At 43.8% G+C, this 26,545-nt stretch overlaps 1 long non-coding RNA gene across 2 annotated transcripts in view; it reads left to right on the top strand.

The window, feature by feature from the left end:
* LOC147121873 (uncharacterized) overlaps positions 1-23,091 on the top strand; it is a 99,493-nt gene extending 76,402 nt beyond the window's left edge. For both annotated transcript variants that reach the window (XR_015077641.1, XR_015077640.1), the window contains exon 3: positions 22,559-23,091. This is a non-coding gene — a long non-coding RNA (uncharacterized LOC147121873). The remainder of the gene's footprint in view (positions 1-22,558) is intronic.
* The last annotated feature ends 3,454 nt before the right edge of the window (positions 23,092-26,545 follow it).

The following is a 26,545-nucleotide window of genomic DNA, read 5'->3' as shown; positions in this document are numbered from 1 at the left end:
CAGGCCCATCGTTGTGTTCATTCTAAAGTAAAGTAGTGCTCTTGAGGTAAGTGCAAAATCATTAAATACATTCATTGATCAATGAATGTATTTAAATTCATGTGTTCAGAATAATTGATTAAAGTAAAATGAAGGGAGGTATTTTAACCCCTAAAAGCAGGTGCGTTTGGGTCGGGTGAGAGGTTAAAATGTTAAAAATCTGAATCCCGACCCCGACCCCAACCCACCCACTTCCAGTTTTAATGAAGGTGGGAAAGGGGTGTGGGGAACCAACCTGCTTGCAGGAGACGGGTTGGCAATTTAAATATTATAATGAGGCTGCGTGCCTCATATTTAACCATTTTAAATTTAACCCTGGCTGGCTGTGTTTCCAGGGCCTCTGGAAACCTAACGGCTAAAGGGAGTTGAGGACTGTTGGATGCAGGAGGTAAGTGCCTTTCCACTTACTTGCTGGATCCAGCTTACCTGCTTTACCAACCCCCGTCACTGCACCCTGCCACGATCTGACAACCCCTGACCCTTCCGATCTCCTCCACGAGGCTTCTGATCTCTCCCCTCGATCCTTACGATCTCCACCCCCCACCCCTCCGACCTTTGATCTTCCTTGTGACATCCCTCCTCTCCTGGCTGTGGCCTGGTGCCGAAGGCCTACGCACCCAACAGCCAGCCAACCCCTCCATCTGGCTGGCTGCAGCCGGGAAATGAAGACAAAAAATGGTAATCAGGACCTGGTGCTGTTAAATTCGCAGGACCTGAGGGGAAATTCATTTTTCTGGGATTGCCGACATAAATATAGCCCCCCCCCCAACCCGGCTCCCTCCCTGCCTGAGTTAATATACAGCCTGAAATTTTGGCTTTTTCTTGATGTATTTAATTCTAAGAGAAAACTCACTAAACACTTCTTCATTGTGTGTTAGGTTTACTGTACATTGTTTTCATTGTGTGGAGCACTAAAGTACCTGCACATGCCGTTGATGAAAGTGAGGCTTTGTTTAACCGTAGACTTTTTAGGTAGTCTAAATTACTAATGTCATCCTCAAAATAAATGGTAAAAATCATAAATCTTTAATTTAGAATGTTCCTGAAAACTGACTGTGTCCATAACTCAAGTGATCATGTTCAGAATAGTGAAAGGATTTGAAATTCAGAATTCTATGACTCTGGTCATGCCAATATTAATCTGTTTAATTAGTTCATTGTTGCAGATGGGGTAAGCCATCGGTTGCACCGCTTCGGGAGGTCCCTGATTCACCATTGTGCTCGCTGCAGCATATTCAAATTACATTTCCAGGAAATTTCGGCATACATTTGAAACGGGAAGATTGACACGTGAAATTAGTGTAACCTACGGCGTATGTCGTCGGCCGTGCCGTTCCAGGAAATTCTGGGCTAGTGTCGCTGAAGCCCATTGAGAGTTCTGCCTTGTGCCCCTCAGATTTAATTTGCAGAAACTATCACTATGTATTGCCTATCCTTTTGTGCAGTTACAAGAAAGTGATTATTACCAATTTGCAAAAGTAGCAATACTTGAACAACACGAGAGAACTTCAGATGGTATGATAAACTCAAACAGATTTTACAAATGTTATTTGAACTCCAAGATTTGATTACTGCATTTTAACTTCCTTTTGCTTAAAAATATATTTGTGGGATTTTACTTTTTCATTGAATTTGAAAATTTGTAGTGATTTACTCCTATACAGAACTCGCGTAGGTCGTTCGTGCTGTAAAAAGGGCATTGACATGAAGGCAAAAAATGTATGGCGGTTTTTTAGTTTCAATGAACTCCTGTTATTTTAACATTGCCCAGTGGGTAGCTTGTGAAAGTCATTCAAACATTCACTACCATGTGACTCCTAGTAGTATTTTCCATGAAATCTTACAGGGTTCCTTTTGGTAAATTTTATTCATGATGAGACCCCTTAATGTTAATAATGACCATGTCGGCAACAAAAAAAGTTGAACTCCATTCATAAATTGCTCATTCGTGTTGTTTAGAGAGAAGGGAGCCTCAAAGATCATTGATTTAAAAAAAAAAAAAAATCACTATCACTTACATTCTAAAGTGTGCAGTGCCTCCTGTCTGGAAAAAGGCAGGGAAATAAATGCTTTGATATTTCTAACACCTCCGCACATCAGTGGCACAGCAAGCTGTCAGTTGCTTTCAGTGCAGCACCATAATGTATATTCAAAAATTCACTTTAGCAGTCATTTGATCCGTCGCAGCATGAGATAGGGAAATAAGTTCTCGCTGGTAATTTCAAAAGGAATGCACCTTGTGAATATTTAACGAGAAAGCATTTTGTGGGCAGTTGGTAGTGATTTAAAATATATATATAAGTTTTTTTGCTTGGCCATTGTAAAATTCCTGCAGAAAACAACCTGAGGCACATATTTTCTAGGATACCAATTAAAATAGCACCTAAGAAATAAGCACTGTTCATAATATTTTGGTCATGTAAATTATCAAATTACTCATCTGAAATAATTGTTCAGTCTGATTTAACTAGGATTAAAAATCAATTGGACTGCAGCCTATTTGTAGCTGTGAAGAACCTGAGGTGTTTGTAATCTCCTGGTTGATTAAAACTCATCCTTCCTCTACACCACCAGTTATAATAAGAATGGTTGGGATTTGTGAAATTTACATTTTGAATGGTTCTTTAGTTTGAATTCAGTGCATCTTTTCTCAGTAGTTTACTTCATGCCTTGGATAAGGTTTATTCATTCTTGTGTTCTTAACCTCATTAATTTATGGGAGGGAAAATCATGTTTCCAGTTGTTAGTGACAGTTGTTTTATACTAAGGACAGACGTCAAGAGACTTAAGATGGTTCTTAAACATTCTGTACAATAACTATGTATGCTTGAACTTGAGTGATTCCTATTTGCCAATGACTCATAGTGTAGGTAGTGGCTTTGTTGTGTAGCAACTGTTAAGTTGATCAATAGCGGATTTGTGCCCTCAATTACTTTTAACTTTGATGCTTCTACAAGATCATAATGAAAGCCAGACCATTTCTTGTTAATATGTAATTTACTGTGTATCACTGGTGGTGTCATTAAAATCTCAGTTACAATCTAACCTGGTGCGAGAATCTGGTCATCTGCCTTGGTGGCCGGTTGTTCAACTGCTATGTACCTGGAATTCTGTATCCAGTTCCCTCCAAATCTGCTGAAAATCCTGCTTTTTGATTGTGCCTTTGCTTCCCTTGCAGGATTTTTTCACAATAGGATTTGGAAAAAATTGTTACTTTTAAATAAGTTTTAAAGATAAATTCACACAAGTTTTAAAAAAAGGTGCTGAGGTGGTAGGTGTTTAAAATGCTAATGAGCTAAGTTTTGATGTTTCCCCATAGACTGTAAATAATAAGCAATTCATTAGCTTGTCTCCACATTTTGATAAACCATCTCATTCTCAATGTGTTGTATAGTCTCCGGACCTTTTGGCTGTCAACAGAGGGTGATTTTAAATAGAGAGAGACTGAAACAGGCAGGTTTTGAAAACACACAGCTGTGACGGAAAGCTTTGGCCAGACGCAGAAGGAGAATGCAGTGGGTTAGGTGAGAGCTATTTTGATTAAGTCAAGTACTACATCACAATAATGTGGGAAGACGTGGCATGTTCATTATTTTGTAATACAACAACAACTCATTTATATGGCACCTGTAGCATAGTAAAATGTTTCACCGGAGCGTTCTAAGACAAAATTTGACACTGAGCGACATGAGATATTAGGGCAGATGACCAAAAGCTTGGACAAAGGTAGGTTTTAGTGTCATAAAGGGGAGAGGTAGAAAGCTGGAGAGGTTCCGTGAGGGAATTCCAGTGCTTGGGGCCTAGGCAGCTGAAGGCAGGGTCACCAATGGTGGAGCAATTAGAATTGGGGATGTGCAAGAGGGTTGGAAGGTTGTATGGCTGAAGGAGGTTAGAGATAGAGAAGGGCAAGGCCATGGAGGGATTTGAAAACAAGGATGAGAATTTTAAAGCTGAGGCGTTGCCAGACTGGGAACCAATGTAGGTCAGTGAGCATGGGTTATGGGTGAATGGGATTTGGTACGAGTTAGGATATGGGCAGCAATGTTTTGGATGAGCTCAAGTTTATGTAGGGTGTAAGATGGAAGGCCAGACAGTTGAACATTGGAATAGTGAAGTCTAGAGGTAGCAAAGGCATGGATGAGGGTTTTGGCATCAGATGAGCTGAGGCAAGGACGGTTAGGTGATATTACGGAGGTGGAATTATGCGGTCTCGGTGATTGAGCGGATATATGGTTGGACACTCATCTCTGGCTCAAATACGACAAGATTGTGAACGGTCTGGTTCAGCCTCAGTGACCAGAGAGGGGTGGAGTTGGTGGCAAGGACCAAAGACAATCGGTCTTCCCAATATTTAGTTGGAGGAAATTTCTGCTCCTAGTACTGGATGTCAGATAAGCAGTGTGACAAATTGGAGACAGTGGGGGTTTCGAGAGGTAGTGGCTGAAGTAGAGCTGGGTGTAGTAAGTGTACATGTGGAACCTGCCGTTTGTGTTTTCGGATGATGTCGCCGACTGGCAGCATGTAGATGAGAAATAGAAGGGGGCCAAGGATAGATCCTTGGGGGAGTCTAGAGGTAATGGTGTGCAAGTGGGAAAAGAAGCCATTACAGGTGAGTCTCTGGCTGTGACTGGAATATTAATATCTTTGTGTAATATTACAGAAAGACAAGTTGTAGGGATGATTTTTCAATGACTGGCTCTCTGTTTCCCGCCTGAGAAATAGGCAGCCGGCAAAATCGGGGTGGGGGTGGGGCGCAGGGGACTTCTGCACACATTGCTTAGTTGTACCAGGCATTTAGTGACCAAACCAGTGGTACTTAAAGGGACCACTGGAGGCCACTCAATACAGCACAGGAAACTTGTAATTTCTTTTTGCTGGGAACAGGAGGAGATTTTCAGAATAATGATTGAATTCAGAGATTCCCAAACTGGGGTGGGGGGGGGTGGGGCACGATGAGGTTATCGGGGGTGGTGGGGGAGCAAGGAGAATGCCAAACATAGTAGCTGGGAAATTCACAAATGAATTCCTGCCACACCTTCGGTGAAATAATGCCAGTGAAGCAGGAGCAGATCCAAGGAACTTCCTGGCCAGAGAGTTCTAATGAATGATTGAACCATATCAAAACCCAAAAGTGTAAGGGAGCAGAAATAACACCGCTAAAGTAATAAAACCATTGAACTGTTCTCAGTTACCAGCTATATCTACATTAACCTTAATTATAAAAAATGCTGACTCAGAATTGCCTGTAGACTCATGCCATTGATGATGTATCTATGTCACAGGGCCTGTTTTACAGCACGCAAGTCCCAGGAAGTTAGGGCATCAGTGACCACGCCATTACGTATGCCTGGCCCTAATTTCCTGGATCTTTTGTTTTGCTCTGCTGTTTCTCTCACCGAAACAGTTAAACATTTAATTATCATTGCTCCGCCCCATGAACATTGGCAATTGCAAGTTTGCTGAATTAGTGCCACTGTGATCACAGCTACCAATTAGACTGTTGCAGTATTGTGCGAGTGGGCTTGGTGTAATCGCAGTAATCTTATGTTTGTGCAAAATGTGTAGATTTTTTTTAAAACCTTGGTTATTTTTAACATGAACTTCTCCCAATGATGAGTAAATTACATAATTAGCATTTGCAAATGCGATTAGTTCTGGTTGATTTCAGAATGTTTGCACAGCTTTGGAAACCAAGGTTTCTTTTGACTATTGCCATTCTAAAGAATAAACCTTAAAGCTAAAGTATATTAATTTTGAAATCACGCATGCTAAAATTGTTCCAGTGCTAATAATAATTCCATTGGTAGGAAATGCATTAATGCTAACAATAACACACCTACTGGCATATCTATTTTGAACACCACCTTTACTATATATTCCAATCATCCAGGACCAATTCGACTAAATGAAATACATATTTCCTATTCACTGATTTATTTAGTAATTGGTTGTGGGCTAAAATCAATGGTGTATCAAGTCATGTGGACGTATTATGGGAATCTGTTGGGTATAATTCCAAAGTCAGAATGCATGCATTACAGCTCCAAAGTAAATGCCTATTTGTAAGCATGTAAAGTTAACTGTATAGGATAATTTTATTAAATTTACAGTTTATCTTATGGTATTATGGATTGATTTTGTGATAGCTGCATAAGCTTTTTTATAAATTAAATTCTAATTAAATATACTGCGTCACAAGAAGTATCAAACGTGGCTTGAAGTCGTTGTGTACACAAACAAAATGAACCACTCACAAGCTGTGTATGTTACTCCAGTTATACTCCAAAATAGATATAAACAATAAGTTCAATGAGATATCCCTTCAATAGTGCTTGTTGTTGTAAATGCTAAAAACTCAACTTGGCATTTAGCTTGGACAATACTCCACTTTGTACTGCCCTGCTGACACAGATCTTGGTTCTTGCTTTCCAATTGGGACATGTCAAACCCCAACTAATTAAACCGCATTTTTCAGCTTCCACGGTGGCAGTTTAATTTATTAATAGTGAGGAAACTATTCTCTAAAATGATGGATGAGCAGAAATTTATCATCTTGCTGTGCACTCCCAGCTCTATAGAGCAGTGTAGTGATTAGGGCAAAGATAAGCAGTGTGTGGCAGGAAGGGACAGACTTTAACGGTAATAGTGTATTAGTGAATAAGGTCAAATCAGGGAAAACTGGTAAAAAGTTAAAGGCGCTGCTTCAGAAAGCATGAAGCATTCATAACCAGATAGATGAATTAATGGCACAAATAAAGATAAATGGCTTTGATCTAATAGCCATTACAGAGATGTGGTTGCATGGTGACCAAATTTGGGAACTAAATATTCCAGGGCACTTGATGTTTCAAAAAGACAGACAAAATGGAAAAAGGGGGTGGTGCGTAGCCCTGATAAGGATGACATAAGGGCAGTAGTGAGGAAGGATCTTGGCTCGGAAGAGCAGGAAGTAGAATCAGTATGGATGGAGATAAGAAATTACAAAGAAGCAGAAAACACTGCTAGTAATAGATTATAGGCCCCCTAACAGTAGCTATACTTTTGGACAGAGCACTAATCAAGAAATAAGAGGAGCTTGTAACAAAGATAATGCAATAATCGTGGGGGACTTTAATTTTCATATAGACTAGAGAAATCAGATTGGCAAAAGTAGTTTGGAGGACAAGTTCATAGAATGCATTCGAGACAGTTTCCTAGAACAATACCAGGGAAGAGGCTATTTTAGATCTTGTCTTATGTAATGAGACAGGGTTAATTAGTAATCTCATAGTAAGGGATCCTCTGGGGAAGTGTTATCATAATATGATAGAATTTCACATCGAGTTAGAGCATGATGTAATTAAGTCCAAATTTAGAGGATTAAACTTAAATAAAGCCGATTTGCTAGGTATGAGGGGCAAGTTGGCTAAGGTAGATTGGAAAATTAGATTAAAAGGTATAATGGTAGATAAGCAATGGTGAACTTTTAAAGAATTATGAAATCTCCATGGGAAGTGTGATCCATCCTTGGCTAACTACAGAAGTTAAGGATAGTATTAGATTAAAAATGATGCCAAGAAGAGTAGTAAGCCTGAGGATTGGGAGAGTTTTAGAAACTAGCAAAGGATGACCAAAATATTGATAGACAAAATAGAGTGAGAGTAAACTAGCAAGAAATATAAAAACAGATTGTAAGAGCTTCTACAAGTATGTAAAAAGGGAGAGTAGAGAAAGTAAATGTGGGTCCCTTAGCGGCTGAGACAGGAGAAATTATAATGGGGACTAAGGAAATGGCAGAGGTTAGACCAATATTTAGTTTTTGTCTTCACATTAGAAGACACAGAAAACATACAAGACATAGTTGGGATCTAAGGGTCTAATGAGAGTAAAGAACTTTGCTAATATTAGTAAAGAAAAAGTACTGGAAATTAATGGGACTAAAAGCTGACAAATCCCCTGGACCTGATGGCCTATATCCTAGGGTTCTAAAAGAGGTGGCTGCTGAGATAAGTGGATGCATTGGTTGTGATCTTCCAAAATTCTCTAGATTCTAGAACAGTGCCAATGGATTGGAAGGTAGTAAATGTAACACAGCTATTCAAGAAAGGAGGGAGAGAGAAAACTGAACTGCAGGCCAGTTAGCCTGACATCAGTCGTCGGGGAAAATGCTGGAATCCATTATTAAGGAAGTGGTTACAGGGCATTTAAACTATCATAATATGATTAGGCAGAGTCAATATAGGTTTATGAAAAGGAAATTGAGTTTAACAAATTTATTAGTGTTTTTTGAGGATGTGACTAGCAGGGTAGATAAAGGGGAACAAATGTATGTAGTATACTTGGATTTCCAAAAGGCATTCGATAAGTTGTCACATGAAGGGTTGTTGCACAAGATAAGGGCTCATGCGGTTGGGGTAATATGTTAGCATGGATAGAGGATTGGTTAAAGGACAAAAAACAAAGAGTTGGAATAAATGGTGCAAGAATCCTGAGAAATCTCCATTTCAGATTCCCCCTACTAACTAACATGGACTAAATCAATTGATCCTATTACTAATTGTAGTTTAAAGATTTCATTGTTATTGCTGCACTTACAACAGCGTTTTCAAGTATGATTGTAATATGCCCTAGGTAGACCCGGTTAGATTTTGAAATGGAAGAAAGGTGTTGGGTCTGCTTTACCAAATTTTTTTTTTTTAATTTGTTTATGGGATGTGGGTGTCGCTGGCAAGGCCAGCATTTATTGCCCATCCCCAATTGCCCTTGAGAAGGTGGTGGTGAGCTGCTGCCTTGAACCGCTGCAGTCCATGTGGTGAAGGTACTCCCACAGTGCTGTTAAGGAGGGAGTTCCAGGATTTTGACCCAGCGACGATGAAGGATTGGCGATATATTTCTGTCAGGATGGTGTGTGACTTGGAGGGGAACTTGGAGGTGGTGATGTTCCCATGCGCCTGCTGCTCTTGTCCTTCTAGGTGGAAGAGGTCGCGGGTTTGGGAGGTGCTGCTGAAGAAGCCTTGGTGAGTTGCTGCAGTGCATCTTGTAGATGGTACACACTGCAGCCACGGTACGCTGATGGTGGATGGAGTGAATGTTTAAGGTGGTGGATGGGGTGTCGATCAAGTGGGCTGCATTGTCCTGGATGGTGTCGAGCTTCTTGTGGTGTTGGAGCTGCACTCATCCAGGCAAGTGGAGAGTATTCCATCACACTCCTTACTTGTGCCTTGTAGATGGTGAAAAGGCTTTGGGGAGTCAGGAGGTGAGACACTCGCTGCAGAATACCTAGCCTCTGACCTGCTCTTGTTGCCACAGTATTTATGTGGCTGGTCCAGTTAAATTTCTGGTCAATGGTGAACCCGAGAATGTTGTTGGTGGGGGGTTCGGTGATGGTCATGCCGTTGAATGTCGAGGGGCGGTGGTTAGACTCTCGCTTGTTGGAGATAGTCATTGCCTGGCACTTCTGTGGAGCGAATGTTACCTGTCACTTATCAGCCCAAGCCTGAACGTCGTCCAGGTCTTGTTGCATGCAGGCATGGTCTGCTTTATTATCTGAGGAGTTGTGAATGGCACTGAACACTGTGCAGTCATCAGCGAACATCCCCACTTCTGGCCTTATGATGGAGGGAAGGTCATTGATGAAGCAGCTGAAGATTGTTGGGCCTAGGACACTGCCCTGAGGAACTCCTGCAGCGATGTCCTGGGGCTGTGATGATTGACCTTCAACCACCACAACCATCTTCCTTTGTGCTAGGTATGACTCCAGCCAGTGGAGAGTTCCCTCCTCCTCTTTTTCCCCCCCCCCGGATTCCCATTGATTTCAGTTTTATTCGGGCTCCTTGATGCCACACTCGGTCAAATGCAGCCTTGATGTCAGGGGCAGTCACCCTCCCCTCTGGAATTCAGCATCTTTGCCCATGTTTGGGCTAAGGCTATAATGAGAGCGGAAGCAGAGTTGTCTTGGTGGAACCCGAACTGGGCATCAGTGAGCAGGTTTTTGGTGAGTAAGTGCCACTTGATAGCACTGTCGACGACACCATCCATCACTTTGCTGAGGATTGAGTAGACTGATGGGGCGGTAATTGGCCAGATTGGACTTGTCCTACTTTTTGCAGACAGGACATACCTGGGCAGTTTTCCACATTGTCGGGTAGATTCCAGTGTTGTAGCTGTACTGGAACAGGTTAGCTAGAGGCACGGCTAGTTATAGAGCACAAGCCTTCAGCACAATAGCCGGAATGTTGTCGTGGCCCGTAGCCTTTACTATATCCAGTGCGCTCAGCCATCTCTTGATATCACATGGAGTAAATCGAATAGCCTCAGCTATTTACGATCTATATTAAAGACTTTGATGAAGGGACCGAGTGTAATGTATTCAAGTTTGATGACAATACAAAGCTAGCTGGGAAAGTAAGCTGTGAGGAGGATACCTGGGGGGAAAAATTAGTGGTCACCAGCAAAGTTGTTGGTGTTAATGGCCACAGTATTAAGCGAGTGAAATTGGGGGGCATGGAAATAGGTGGCGTAGCACTCTCCTTCCATGTAACGCCGTCGTGGTGGCGTTGCTGGAGGGAGCAGTGATGAAGTTTCTGTCCAGGTCCGGCGTTGTAGCTTCCCACACTCTCTGGGAGTGACGCTGTAGAGCTCGCAAGGAATTGTGGGCAATGAAGGGGTCAATGAAGCGATTTAAAGTGACTGTTATAAATCTCATCATCATGAAGAAACGACTTATGAAATAACACTGGACGGCCAGCTGGTGGCGCCGTCCAAGGAGTATAAATACCTGGGCGTGGGCCCCAGCTTGCCCAGGGACATTTTGTAAGACAGGAACTAGTGAAGGACAACTAGACCTCCATGTTTTGAAACAAGTTGGTTAAAGCCTTGCTTTATATTCGAACCAAGTGCGTAGTGAATTTTATTACGTCAATTTAATCAACTTGATATCGACTCCACGCTCTGAGTGATTTTGGGAACAGCCAGCTATGACTTCAACTGCAGAAGGGAACTCCGATGTAGTAATTAATCCATCATGGACAAACTACTCAGACCCGCCCGTCTTGACCTGGACCCAAATTCACCTACAACTGCTAAAGTATGGAAACACTGGTATCGTACCTTCAGCAACTTCCTCGGTGTGTGGTGAGAATGTTCCTGATAAATTAGAGATACTTGCCAATTATGTATCTCCTCATGTGTTTGACTATATCGAAGACTGTGTAGACTATGACTTGGCTATCCTAATATTACAGCGACTATATGTTAAGGACCCAAATGAAATTTTTGCTCGGCATCTACTGGCCACAACTCGACGACAACCAGGGGAATCACTTGACAAATTCCTTCAGAAACTTTGCAGGCTCAGCAAGGATTGTAATCTTAAAGCTGTCACAGCTGAGCAGTACCAGGAGGAGTTAATTTGTGATTCCTTTACTAATGGGATTGCATCTCCCTTCATATGCCAGCGTCTGTTGGAGAATAAAACCCTCGAGTTATAGGCTGCATATGACCAGGCATGTTCCCTGGACTTAGCAAAGAGGAATGCAGATACCTATCTTTTACCTCGTGCCCAGGCTGCTGCTATCACTTTTAGTGACTCCTTCGATAGGCCTCGGGCGGAAGCCCTCACTGATGATGACTCTAACCTAGCGGATGACAACCCTACCCTAGAAGCCTTCACTGATGACGACCCCGTCCTAGCGGCACCTTGGCAATCTGGAAGGAAGTGTTTCTTCTGTGGCGGTGCGTTCTATTATAGGAAATTTTGTCTCGTAACGCAACTGGCAATCATTGCAGCAAGAAAGATCACTTTTCTAAGGTATGCCAGTCAAGAGCCTCTGTTAGTAAGAAAGGCCACTTTTCTAAGGTATACCGGCCGAGAGCTCCTGTTACTTTTGCAGCTACGATCTATAAAACCGCTCCTCCCCCAAGAGCCACTACTAAGGTTACAGCTGCTATCTATGAAACTGCTCCTCCCCCCAAGAACCATGACTAAGGTTATAGCTGTCAAGGGTAAAACTGCTGCTCCTCCCCATCACAGCTGTTTTTCCCCAAAGTCTGTCCCATGCAGCCACAAAGGTTTCGGTAAATGGACACATTTTGAGCGCACTAATCGACTCATGCAGCTCTGACAGCTTCATTAATGCGCGGGCTGTCAGTAAGTTAAAACTGCGTATTTACCCCTCGGACAGGGAAATTGCAATGGTTCTGATGACACTGACCACCAACTCTTCCGGCTTTTCTCTTATCGACCTTATTCTCAATGGCCGCACTTATTTCTCCATCCAGCTCCGGGTGCTCAAAAACCTATGCAGTGATGTGCTCCTGGGACAGGATTTCCAGAAACAACACAAGACTCACTTTTGAGTTTGGAAGGTCAAAGCCGGAGCTTACTATTTCCAAAGTACCGTTTTGTGCGCTTTCGGCGGCTTCGCTCGACGAGCCCTCCTTGTTTGCCAATCTTTCTCCCCCCCCCCCCCCCCCCCCCTGATGTAAGCCCATAGTCACTAAATCATGACGTTTCAGCCAAGATGATCGATCCTTTAGCAAGGCAGAAATCTATTGCCTTCTAGCTGATGGTATCATTGAGCCATGTTCATCTTCCTGGCGGGCTCAAGTTGTCGTTGTTAAAAATCCTCTGAAGCAACACAAGAAACGTCTTTGCATCGATTACTCACAAACTATTAACCAGTATACTGACCTGGATGCCTACCCACTACCACGCATCGATGATATGGTCAATAACCTTTAAAGAGCGCATATCATCAAGTACCGTTAAAGGATTCTGACAAAAAGTATACAGCCTTTGAGGCCAATAGTCAGCTTTATCAGTTTTGTCGCCTTCCATTTGGGGGTCACCAATGGGATGGCCGTCTTTCAACGGGCAATGGATAGCCTAGTCAAACAGGAGAACTTAATGGACACTTTTCCATATCTAGATAATATCACCATTGCTGGTCATGACCAGAAGGAGCATGATGCCAATCGCCAGAGATGTTTTGACGTTCTCCGTCGTCGCAACTTAACCTTAAATGAGTCTAAATCTGTGAAATCAGCACCATCAGTCAACATCCTTGGCTACTGGGTGGGCAACGGTGTCATCAAACCGGATCCGGAGCGACTTCGTCCGCTTCAGGAGCTCCCTCCCCCTACGAATCTCTGCTCTCTTTGTCGGGCACTTGGCATGTTCGCCTATTATGCGAAATGGATACCCCACTTCTCCAAGATCCAGCCCCTGCTTCACGCAAAGTCATTTCCATTGGAGGCAACGGCTATTTGACCTTTCAACCTCCAAGCGACAACTGGAAAAAGCCACGCTTCGTTCCATTGATGAAAATCTTCCTTTCGTGGTCGAGTGCGATGCATCGGAGGTGGCGATCTCTGCTACCTTGAATCAAGGTGCTCGACCTGTTGCATTTCTGTCCAGAACTTTGCAGTGTAGCGAGCTCCATTATCCTCCTGTCGAGAAGGAGGCTACGGGCATCATCGAAGCTGTACGTAAATGGAGTCATTTTCTCGCTCGTCGCCATTTCACACTTGTAACCGATCAGCGCTCCGTGGCCTTTATGCTGGATAACCGGAAACGCACTAAGATCAAGAATAACAAAATACAACTCTCGAGGATGGAATTGGGCTCCTTTGGATACACCATACATTATCGACCCGGCAAAGAGAATGTGGCCCCCGATACCCTCACGTGGGCATTATGCTCTTCTATTTCAACTTCGACTCTTGTGGATCTTTATACTGACTTATGCCATCCTGGTGTTACCCGTATGTGCAACCTAAAAATCTCCCATTTTCTACGGAAGATGTGAAAAGAACATTCTCCTCCTGTAAAATTTGTGCGGAATTAAATCCGCAATTCTTCCGTCCATCGGATGGCTCGCTCATACACGCTATGCAGCGACTCAGCATTGACTTTAAAGGGCCATTGCCTTCCTCAACGCGAAACACCTACTTACTATGGTGGACGAATATTCACGCTTTTCCCCGTCCCAATATGCTTACTTCCACTGTGATCAAATGCCTTGATCAAGTCTTTTCCCTTTGCGGTACGACCAATTTCATCCAGTCTGATCGGGGTCCCTCCTTCATGTCAAGCAAACTTTCCCAACAGGGAATCGCCACAAGTAAAACGACACTGTACCATCCCATCGGTAATGGACAAGTTGAGAGATACAACGCTATCATTTGGAACGCTGTTCGCCTTGCACTGAGGTCATGCAACCTACCAGACCAGCAGTGGGAAACTATGCTCCCTGACGTGTTGCATTCCATCAGGTCTCTTTCTACGTCCACCAATGTCATGCCCCACGAGCGATTCTTCAGGTTCCAGCGTCGCTCCACTCATGGGATGTCCCTACCGTCATGGTTGGCAGCTCCCGGCCCCGTGCTGCTCCAAAGATTCGTCCGATCTTCCAAAAACGATCCCCTCGTCGACGAGGTGGAACTCACGGATGTTAAGCCAACGTACATGCATGTGCGGTACCCTGATGGCCGGGAGTCCACCGTTTCACTCCGAGATCTGGCTCCTTGTCCAACCGGTCCCACAGACCCAACTGAGAGGGACCCACGGTAATGATGCTGACACTCTGCGCTCCTTTGAAGATGACGCCCTACCTGGGACATCAAGAGATCTGCCGGCTACCCCACCGGATCCACTCGGAGCCGAGCGCTCCCCATGGGATGGCCACCCGAAGCCAGGACGCCGGTTAATCCCTGGCTATTAAACAAGATGAAGCCAGCTCTGCGCCTGTGTGGACCCGCACCCGGAGTCACGATCTCCCCAGTCTCCCTCCGGTCGATCAAGGCGACACGGGCCCTGTCGATCTACCAGTATGGATCAAGCAGCCCAGGGACCCAGACATGGTCCGGGGAGACGTGCCTTCCAGCCATAAACAAAGATGTAAAAGACTGCGGCTATTCGTGGTCCGCCTAATCCATTCGGAGGAAGTCCAAATCTTTTAGGCAGGAAGAATGGCGCCGTCCAAGGAGTATAAATACTCGGGCGTGGGCCCAGCTTGCCTAGGGACATTTTGTAAGACAGGAACTAGTGAAGGACAACTAGACCTCCATGTTTTGAAATAAGTTGATTTTAAAGCCTTGCTTTATCTTTGAACCGTGCGTAGTGAGTTTTATTAAGTCAGTGACCATGCGCACTGAAGCAATACAGAATAAAATGAAGTGAATCAATACATTTTTTAGCTCTTTCTGCCTTTTTAAATGTTGAATTAAAAAAAATTTTTTTTTTTTTTTAAAAAGAAGTTCCAACTGTGAATATTCAGCTCTTAAAGCTGATTTACCTTCCTAATGTCAACAAATGGGAAAACTGCCTCAGCATTAACACGAATGGCTTAGCAAGCCAGGGAAGGGGCACCAAGGGTCTCGTGCAGCACTCCAGCTTTGTGCAGGTGGTCAACACTGCAACACAGGCCCTCTACCCACGAGGGCCTTCCAGAAAGAAGGATGTGGGAGTACATCACCGAGGCCGTCACTGTCAGCAGTGTTGCCACTACCACCTGGCTCCTGGTGTCCAAAGAAACTTCATGACCTCCGGCCACTGGCCAAGGTCAATGAATGCATCTTCAAAAGCCAACTGCACCACTAGCTTCACACACTGCCCAATCACTCACCTACCAACAATCTGCACCAATGACGCGGTACATCACTCCTAGCCTCACCTTACCCCCTTGGAGGAGATGGCGCAGGCCATTCTTGGCAGGAGCATGGTTGAGCCCTTGGGGGCTGAAAAAGGATACAAGATGCTGGTATCCTCATACATTATCCTCCTTCTGGCATGCACCTGTTGCTTTTCCTCCCATCAGCACAACTCCACCCTTGTGTGTGAAATGAGGAAGGCACAAGAAATGCAGCCTGCCCAGCCAGTGGGTCAACAAGAAGCGGGAGAGGCGAGTGAAGAAGAACAGAAGACGATTGATTTGACACTCCCAGCCACTAGCTCCTCCAGTTTAACCAGCAAGGACATTTGCAGTGTCCCCCCCACAAAGTTAGCAGCCTTCCACCAGGCATGCTGCAGCCACTGGGGTGGCACTGTATGACATCAGTAGGCTAGGCAAAGGCACATACAACACAGTCACTAAGGGAATGTATACAGGTGATTTGATTCCTTGATGTCACATTGGCTGGATAGATGTATATAGGTGGATTAGAAAGTTTGCTTTGTGGTGCCTTTTGTTTCAAGATCGTGGCCAAGAGGACGCTGTGATGGTCAGTAACAGATGGAAGGCAAGGTGTGGGACTAAGGTTGAAAGGGGAATTGGGGTTGTGGTCATTGGGACCGCAGGCTGATGATTCTGTCCCAGATATCCCAGCCACAAGTGCTGTCTGGGATGCTTCCTCCTCTGCGGCTTCCTCCTCTAATGCATCTTCCTCGTCCCTCTGCAAGCAGATGCTGTAAATGTGAAATGACAGTAATAATACTCGGTTTTTTTCCGAGTGGCAGGCAGTGACTAGTGGGGTACCGCAGGGATCGGTGCTAGGACCCCAGTTATTCACAATATATATTAATGATATAGACGAGGGAACTGTAGTGATCAATAACATGTCATTGTGATGGACACTAGGTGGAGCAGTAGAGCTGTATATAGCTGTATGTATAAAACTACACTACTCAGCTATACATACATTAAGACTACATTACCCATGAGGCTAGGCTACCCACAAGGCAACAGTCAAGATGGCAGCCTGCACACATGGAAGCCTCCTACAGATACTGTACCTAGAGAACATGTACTGAATAAATAACTAGCTAGAAGCTAGCTGTGTTCATAATAAGAATGTCTAGTTATTAATGAACATAACATGGTACCAGGGTGGTGAAGATCTGCTGAAAATTGTGAAAAGCGACATGGAGAATTTGAAGCCACCAGAGCGTTTGAATCTCACAGGAAAAAATCGACTACAATTGGCAGACTTTTAAACAGCAATTCGAACTCTACATTGCAGCCATCGGATTCGGTACGAAGCCAGACACAAGGAAGATAGCGTTGCTGCTTACGGTTGCAGGCCCACAGACGATAGAGGTATTTAATACATTTGTATTTAATCCAGCGGAGAACAGAGACAAATTACAAGATGTGATAAAAAAAATTTGATGCACATTGCTCTCCCAAAAAGAATGAGACGTATGAAAGATACATCTTCTGTTCTCGGACACAGCAACAAAATGAGACTTTTGTTAGCTTTAACTGATCTGAAACTGAAAGCACAGACATGTAATTTCTCTGAGCTCAAAGCATCCATGATTCGTGACCAGATTGTGTTTGGTATTCATGATAAAAAAAAAAAAAAAAAGTCAGGGGACGTCTGAGAGAAACCGAACTAACATTGGAAAATGCTCTGACAATATGCCAAGCCAGCGAGCTAGCTCGAAAGCACACGAAGACTTTCAGTGAAATCAATAATGATGCGATTGTAATGAGTAATAATGCTGCTGTCGGTGCTGTGTCCTACAAGGGGAAGAAACGTGGGCAGAACAGAAATGAAAAGCAATCGGAGGATGACATTTTTAATTGTAAACGCTATGGTTACAAACACCAGTTAAGACAATGCCCAGCGTTTGGAAAAATGTGCACAAAGTGTAATGGAAAGAATCACTTTGCCAAACAATGCTTTTCAAAAGTAAAAACAACGAAAGGGCAACAAGTTAATGTGATTGAGGACACTGATTTAAGTGAGACATTTTTTGTAGGAATGGTGTCATGTGACGATATCAAAAAAGATACAGAAAATGTGCAGCCCTCAGAAATAGACAATGCTGAACATAGTTAATGCAGTAAAAGAGGACAAATGGATGATCCCACTGCAGATAAATGGAGCATTAGTTACATTGAAACTGGACACTGGGGCAAAAGCAAACTTAATCAGTATGAGTGACATAAAAAATGAAAGAAAAGCCCAAAATACAGAAAGTCAGTACTACTGAAGAGCTATAATGGACAGAAAATAGATAGCTTAGGTGTATGCAGACTTAAAGTGACAGTCAAAGACAAAGTGCATCATCTCATGTTTTCTGTTGTGGCTGAAAGACTTGATTCGATACTAGGTGACAAAGCTTGTGAAGACTTAGAACTGGTCAAGAGAGTCTACCGTATAAACTGTGCCATAAGCAGACCAGATGACTCAGGTGATGAAGCAGAGAGCCCATCAAGGATGAAAAGGCCAAAGGGTATCCATGTCTTCAAAAAGCCTAGTTTCTCCAAGAAGAAAGAAAAAGACATTAAGGTCAAAGAGAAGCCAAAGGAAGAAAAGCACAAAGAGGAAAAACACAAGGAGAAAAAGTCCAAAGATATAACCGCAGCAGATGTTGTTAAGCAGTGGAAAGAGAAGAAAAAGAAGAAGCCTGCACCAGAGCAGGAAGCAGTTCTGGTGGATACTCCTTCTTCCCTCAGGCCAATCTTTGGTGTTCCATTAGCCGAGGCTGCTGAGAGGACTATGCTGTATGATGGGATCCAGCTGCCAGCAGTTTTTCGAGAGTGCATTGACTACATTGAGAGTTATGGCATGAAGAGTGAAGGAAACACTGAAACCCTCTCCAAGCAAAGATCGCAAGGAGACCTCGATCTATACAAGAGCAGATTGATGACAATGCCACAACTGCATCTTGTCATTCACCGCCAGAACAATCTCATGAAGACACATCAGACTTACCTGTGTTGAGAAGAACCACACGTGAAGTAAAAAAGCCTGATAGACTTAATCTTTGAGTACAATGTAAAGCTTTGAAAATGTGTTGACTGTTTTGAAAATGTTTGTTTATAGAGCACTAACAAAAGTGTTACTGATATTATTTTTATTGTTTTCTTGAAAGTTGATTGATATTGATTTTGTTAAACCTCCAAAGAAAGGGGGATGTAGTGATCAATAACATGTCATTCTGTGGTGGACACTAGGTGGAGCAGTAGAGCTGTATATAGCTGTATGTATAAAACTACACTACTCAGCTATACATACATTAAGACTACATTACCCATGAGGCTAGGCTACCCACAAGGCAACAGTCAAGATGGCAGCCTGCACACATGGAAGCCTCTACAGATACTGTACCTAGAGAACGTGTACTGAATAAATAACTAGCTAGAAGCTAGCTGTGTTCATAATAAGAATGTCTAGTTATTAATGAACATAACAGGAACTAGATGTAATATATCCAAGTTTGCAGACGACACAAAACTGGGTGGGCGTGTGTGCTGTGAGGAGGATGCAGAGAAGCTCCAGTATGATTTGGACAGGTTGGGTGATTGGGCAGATGCAGTATAATGTGGATAAATGTGAAGTTATCTACTTTTGTGGCAAAAACAGGAAGGCAGATTATTATCTGAACGGCAATAGATTGGGAGAAGGGGAAGTGCAACAAGACCTGGGTGCCCTTGTGCACCAGTCGCTGAAGGCAAGTATGTAGGTGCAGCAGGTGGTTAAGAAGGCAAATGGTATGTTGGCCTTCATAGCGAGCGGATTCGAGTACAGGAGCATGGATGTCTTGCTGCAGTTGTACAGAGCCTTGGTGAGACCACACCTTGAATATTGTGTGCAGTTTTGGTCGCCTTACCTGAGGAAGGATATTCTTGCCATGGAGGGAGTGCAGCAAAGATTCACCAGACTGATACCTGGGATGGCAGGAATGACGTATGAAGAGACTGGGTCGATTAGGCTTATATTTGCTGGAATTTAGAAGAATGAGGGGATCTCATTGAAACTTATAAAGTTCTAATGGGACTAGATGCAGGAAGGATGTTCCCGATGGCGGGGGAGTCTAGAACCAGGGGTCACAGTCTATGGATAAGGGGTAAGCCATTTAGGACTGATGAGGAATTTCTTCACCCAGAGAGTGGTGAACCTGTGGAATTCTCTACCACAGAAGGCCGTTGAGGCCAATTCATTATATTCAAGAAGGAGTTAGATATCTTCAGGTTAAAGGGATATGGGGAGAAAGCAGGGACAGGGTACTGAATTTGGATGATCAGCCATGATGTCATTAAATGGCAGGACAGACTCAAGGTGCCAAATGGCGTACTCCTGCTCCTATCTTCTATGTTTCAATAAAATGCTGCAAATACTCAGTTGCTGAGGCAACGTGTCAACCTGAGACGTGAACTCAGTTTTTCTCTCCACAGATGTTGCGTGACCTGAGTATTTGCAGCATGTTCTGTTTTCTCAAAGGCCTTCATTTACCATCGAGCCCTTGCAAGCGTCCAGCAGCATGCACTACACATTTTAAAAAAAAAAAAAAAAAAAAAAACTTCTCACATCTATTGCAGCAAGCCAGCACTTCAATAAAAATCAAAAATACCCAGTCCAAACCCTTAAATTCAAACTTACCCGACTGATGTGTGTGCCCCTTTGAGTTCCAGACATCACCACTGTCAGTCTGCTTGTACACCAGGTTAATCTAGCTTGCTTAGGACCCAGCGCTGAATTCAGCGCTAGGGTCGAAGTTAATGCTTGTGACGTAAAGTCAGCATTGCACGCCGACTCTGTCAATGCTGCCATTTTGTCCAGCATGCGCTGCAAGTTACTGGCAGTGCCAAAGTAAGGATGAAAATGGTGGCCGCTGCGGGAACTGTCAGCAGCTGATAAGAGTGGCAGCTGCCATTTTAGTGCCATTTAATGACGCTACAGAGTGGCGCGAAGGCCATGAATTTCTAGCTGAAAGAGTCTGCAAAGGGATATAGACCGGCTTAGTGAGTGGGCAAGAAGGTTGCAGATGGAGTATAACGTGGGGAAATGTAAGGTTATTTACTTTGGTGGAAGAATGGAAAAACAGAATATTTTTGAAATGGTGAGAAACTATTAAATATTGGTGATCACAGGGATTTGGGTGTACAGAATTTTAACATGCAGGTACAGCAAGCAATTAGGAAGTTAAATAGCATGTTGGCCCTTATTGCAAGGGGGTTGGAGTACAAGAGTAAGGAAGTCTTGCTGCAATTGTACAGGGCTTTGGTAAGACCACACCTGGAGTACTGTGCACAGTTTTGGTCTCCGTACCAAAGGAAGGACATACTTGCCTTAGGGCAGTGCAATGAAGGTTCACGAGATTGATTCCAGGGATGAGAGGGTTTTCCTATGAGGAAGGATAGAGTAGAATGTGCCTATACTTTCTGAAGTTTAGAAGAATGAGGTGATCTCATTGAAACATAGAAGATTCTGAGAGGGCTTGACAGTAGTGGGAAAGATTCTGTTTCCTCTGAATTTAGAGTCTAGAACTAGGGGTGTACTGGCCGCGCTAGACGTGCTCCTATCTAGCTATCCAGCAAGTTAAACAATCATTCAAAAATAATTCTTCTGAAGTGGTTGCTGTTTTGAAGCTTTTACATGAACAAATTTGTGAAACTGTAAACAAAGACAAAGTATGTTTTGTACATAAACTACTATACATTCGATATTACATAAGATAAACATATTTACAACAGTAGAATAGACTAATTGTGTAACTAACTAATATTTGAACTAACTTCTGTAACTATTAAATATTAACCTTTTATAAACAGTATTATCAAAATATTACTCTGACAACATTGCTATTATGCTAAGAACCAAAGATACTCACAGATATTGCGCTTGGCCTAACATATGAAATCAGATTACATTGGATTGTAAATGGAACCTCTCATAGCAGATTCTCCATTACTCAAGTCAGGTTCTTCCTGGCAAAACTGCTTCCTGGGGTCGACAGGAAGAAAGGAACAAAGGTCAAATGACCTCACACACAGGAAGAAAGATCAGATGACCTTTCCAGCATACAAACTGTTAACACAGTAACCACCACCAGAGGGTGCTATTGCATGTAAAAATGTCCAGAATGTCACATAATGTCCATCGGTCCAGAACAAGGGGCATAGCTTCAGGATAAGGGGTCGGCCATTTAGGACTGATGAGAAATTTCTTCATTCAGAGGATTGTGAATCTTTGGTATTCTCTAGCACAGGAGGCTGTAGATGCTGAATCGTTAAGTATATTTAAGGCTGAGATTGATAGATTTTTGGACTTTACGGGAAGCAAGAGATATGGGGATTGGGCGGGAAAGTGGAGTTGAGGTCAAAGATCAGCCATGTTCTTGAATGGTGGAGCAGGCTCGACGGGCCGAATGGCCTACCCCTGCTCCTATTTCTTAATTTTTTTAATCGCTTACTAGTTTTAAGGAAGGGCCGGAGCCTAAGAGATTTCTACTCCCTCAATTTTGGCCCTAATGCCTTGTCATTTTAGGCTTTGATCTTGGAATCCTTGGTAGAGATCTTCTACCATCTTTAAATGGCTGCCTGTTCCTTCTGGCGCTGCAGCATCACTGGCATGTTGCCTCCTGGCAGTAGGGAGCTTCCTCTTGGTGGCCAGAATCTCATTGGGAAGTCACCTTGTATAAATAAATCACCTAGGAAAATGGGCTGTGGTGTCAGGAACACCACCAGAAAGAGGGAAATCCAACCTAAATTGTCCATTTGTACAAATGATATCAAAAGTTTCCATCCATTGAATTTAATTTTTTTGGCCTGAGCTCAGTAATAAATGTATACTTTTTTTTTTTACAAAGCAACAAACATTTTCAGACTTCAGCAGCACCTCCCAAACCCGTGACCTCTACCATCTAGAAGGAGAAGGGCAGCAGGCAAATGGGAACGCCACCACCTGCAAGTTCCCCTTCAAGTTACACACCATCCTGACTTGGAAATATAACGCCGTTCCTTCATTGTCGCTGGGTCAAAATCCTGGAACACTCATTTAACAGCACTGTGGGAGTACCTTCACCTCATGGACTCCAGCGGTTCATGAAGTCGACTCACCATCACCTTCTCAAGGGCAATTAGGGATGGGCAATAAATGCTGGCCTTGCCAGTGATGCACACATCCCATGAACGAATAAAAATAAAACTTTGCATTGATCTCCAGTTGTATCCTGGTTATTGCTTTCATAGTGGTAATGGCATGTATGTTGAACCCCTTGCAAAATTTATGTTAAAAAATAAAATCTCTGTTCTTCACTAGTTTCCTTAATGGTTTAGTGATGGACATTTATTCTTCATAAGGTAAAATGAAGGAATGAAATTGTGTACCTACTAATTAAATTGTGTTTATATGCCCTAGTAGTCTGGTTTGCATCCATATTTTCTATTGGTCTTTGGAGGTTTGCATGCCTCTGCAGTGGGGCAAAACTTTGGAATGGCAAATATCCAAATTTGAAGGCCTCTCAATTCTAACAATTCTAACTTTTTTTTTACTTATAAACGACTAGCTGGAGTGCCCGGCGGTGCCGAGGCTTTTTCGAGGGCATGTTGTTGTTGGAAGAGAGAGAGCGAGCGACTGGGAGGGAGGGAGGGGGGGAAGGAGAGAGGGGAGGAGGAAGAAACCGGGCAGCCCAGACTAAAGATGGCGCTGTTCGGGCCCACATTGAAGTTCCGCCATGATCAAAGATGGCGTCACGAGGAAATTGTGCCGCCAGGATCAATTATGGCGCTGTGGTGTTGCTGCATTGAACTGCTGCCAGGATGAAAGATAGCCGGGCCCAGTTGCCGGGGTAACCCTCCTCCCCTCCTGATCTCCAGAGCCGGTGGCCGGGTTAACCCTTGAGAGGGGCGGAGGGGATAGGGGGCGGGGGCAGAAAGGGAAAAAAAGCTGTCTGCCAGCCTTGAAGGTGCATGAAGAAGCCGGTGGCCATTTTCTCATGTCGGTTGGAAGCACGGAAAAAAAAAAATTCTTAATTAAAAACTGCAAAATTTGATTACTTTTTAAAAAGAAGTAGCTACATGGTACAAAATCGGAAATCTAACTTTATATGTTTTTTCCTTAAAAACTTTTGGCTTTTGTATATCTTCTGACTTTATATCTTCTTTCCTTAAAAAACTTTCGGCTTTTGAAAACTGAAAGTTTTTTAAGGAAAGAAGATATAAAGTTAGAAGATATAAAAACTGAATTATTTATTCTCTATCTCTTCACTTACGTTGCAATAGTTGCTGCAGTCACTCCAGTGCTCGCGAAGACTAAAGTAATTTTTATTTATTCTGTCTTAAGCATCAGGCCCCGCCCACACACGCCATAGGATTGGTCAACCATCACGTGATGGGGAGACCGAAGGGGGGGGGCGGTGAGGGGTGGGAGGAGCTTGCCACAAAACAATTGCCTAGGGTCCAGCATGGCTGGCAACAGATGCCCAGGCTTAGAGGCCTACCTGCAAAAATGGGGAAAGGTAGGAAAATTAATGAGGTTAGATAAAAGATTTAGAAAGTAATTAACTTTTAAAAAAAAACAATTTCTGAAAGTAATTAACTTTTTTAAAAAAGAATTTCTGTTTTAAAAGGAACTTTTTTTAAAGACGCAGAAAGCGGGAAAAAGAAAGGAAAAGTTTGGAATCAAGATGGCGGTGACTCACCTTGGTTCAAGAATGATAAGGCCCGCCCACACAGGCACCGATTGGTGGACCGTCAGGTCACCGAAGCGTAGGATTGGTCAATCGTCCCATCACTCGACCGTAGGAGGGCCCGGCCGCACGCGCCAGGAACCCGCCGTACGATTGGTCGACCTCGACGTCACTCGATGCTAATGAGCGGAATATTGAACGTTTTTTGGATACCGCGGGCGCAATTTTTTCCCGGCCGAAATGTAAATACGCTTAGGACGGTTCTGGAATCGTCAGCTTTCTTTCAACGTAACGCACGTGTAGGTACGCTCTATAACTTTCGAGTTAATTCAAGACAGACAGACAGAAAGACAGACAGACAGACAGACGGAATGACAGACAGAAGAACCGCTTTATATATATATACATTGCAGTGTATTTGTTGTTCAAAACCCAAAATTTGTTTCTATAATTGTTGGGATGCATTTTTCCTCAATGTTTACATAGGTCTGTTTGGAGAAAATTCCTGTCACAATTAGGATCCATCTTGAAATAACAGACACAAACTCTGAAATTACGCTGTTGGATACCAGTGTATGAATGCTGCTTGTTTTGAAACGCCCCTCTCCACTATTTCAGTGGCAGCATTAACGCACTAAAATAACTGAAGAATTTCAACTATTCATTAAGGGCTCGATTTTAACTCAGGTGCGGGGAATTGTCGGGTTCCCCGAATTTGGTGTTTCACACACGAATCTAAATGGGTCTGAGATTGATATAATTTTCACTCAATTGGCCAATTGATTTCCAACGTGTGGGTAGCCTTGGCAATTGAGTATTTCCAGTCAGAAAGTCGCAGAATATGACTTCGCCATTGCTGCTGCTTTTGGGGCCCACAGCAAGCCTTGCTTCTTCTGCAGGCTTCCAAACTTCACCATTGAGATGGCACAGGAGCCTGCAGGAGCAACGGCCAGCGGGAGGGCAAGAGCTGCCCCAAAATTTGATGAGGCTTCACTCCAGGTATTGCTGGATGGTGCTAGGGCCCACAGGGAGGTCCTGTTCCCTTCAGGGAGGAAGAGGCCTCCCAGTCAGACCAAGGCTGTGTGGCTACAGGTGGCAGGGAAGTCAACTCCTTGGGGCTCACACAGTGCACCTGGATGCAGTGCAGAAAAAGATTCCATGACCTTCATTGCACTGGAAAAGTAAGTACTGTATGAAGTTTCCATCACCCTCAATCTGATCCCCATTGCCTTTCCTCACCAGCACTCAGCTTTAGCAATCTCTTCCTCCATACCCCACTTGACACTCTCATCCATGCACCCTTACACATTCCCTCTCTCTCTATGCTCACATTCACATAACTATTCCACCATGCAGCCCTCACACTCCTTCTCACTCTGATGCTTTGAACACAACTGACAACACACAGGGAGGGCCCTTGGTCTGGCAACCTCACTCCATCTTTGTCTCCTTCTAAGTATCTATGCTATGCAATCTCTGCACTCACTCCTTCATTCTCACTCAATCTCCATTTGTCTCCCTCATTGCAGGAAAAGAGAGCTCACAACAGGAGCGAGCGAGCCAGGACAGGAGGAGGGCCGCCCTCATTAGCCCAGCTCACCCCCTGGGAGGACGGCGTCCTGGAGATTGTCGGGGCTGACATAGATGCGGGAGTTGGGGAAGGACAGACAGGTGCATCCCTGCAAGCTGGTGACAGAATAGTTTTCCATCTCTCTCCTTGGCATTGCATGAGTCGCTGATAATGATTCTGAAGCTACATCATATGGACTTATGATCATCTGCAAAATGCAATGTGCATGTAACCTTGGCATCACATCTCTAATTTTTCCTTGACTCCCCCACAGGACCATCGAGAGTCCCCATCCCCACTGTGCAGGAGGCAGAGCCTGAGCAGCCAGACTCCTCAGGAATCTGCAACCTCTGAGGGCGCAGCGTCAGCAGAAATAAGCGCATCCAGCACCAGCGCAGACACTCGCACCTCGGTGGGACCTTCGGGACATAGAGTAGAGTTGTCACCTGGTGTATCACAGCTCACAAGTGAGCATCAGATTGTGGAGACAGGGACAACAGTGGAAAGTCCTCGTTGGAGGGCGCAGGACTCTGCCAGCTCAGCTCAGCTGCATGTCGACCCTCTGCCTCTGGGTCCATCCGTAAGATCAGAGGTGA

This window comes from Somniosus microcephalus, chromosome 3, assembly GCF_052327205.1.
Source record: "Somniosus microcephalus isolate GS21.2 chromosome 3, FLI_Smic_1.0, whole genome shotgun sequence".
Classification (NCBI taxonomy): Eukaryota; Metazoa; Chordata; class Chondrichthyes; order Squaliformes; family Somniosidae; genus Somniosus; species Somniosus microcephalus.
Note: the sequence above shows the minus strand (reverse complement) of the source record. Positions and strands in the feature narration are given on the sequence as shown.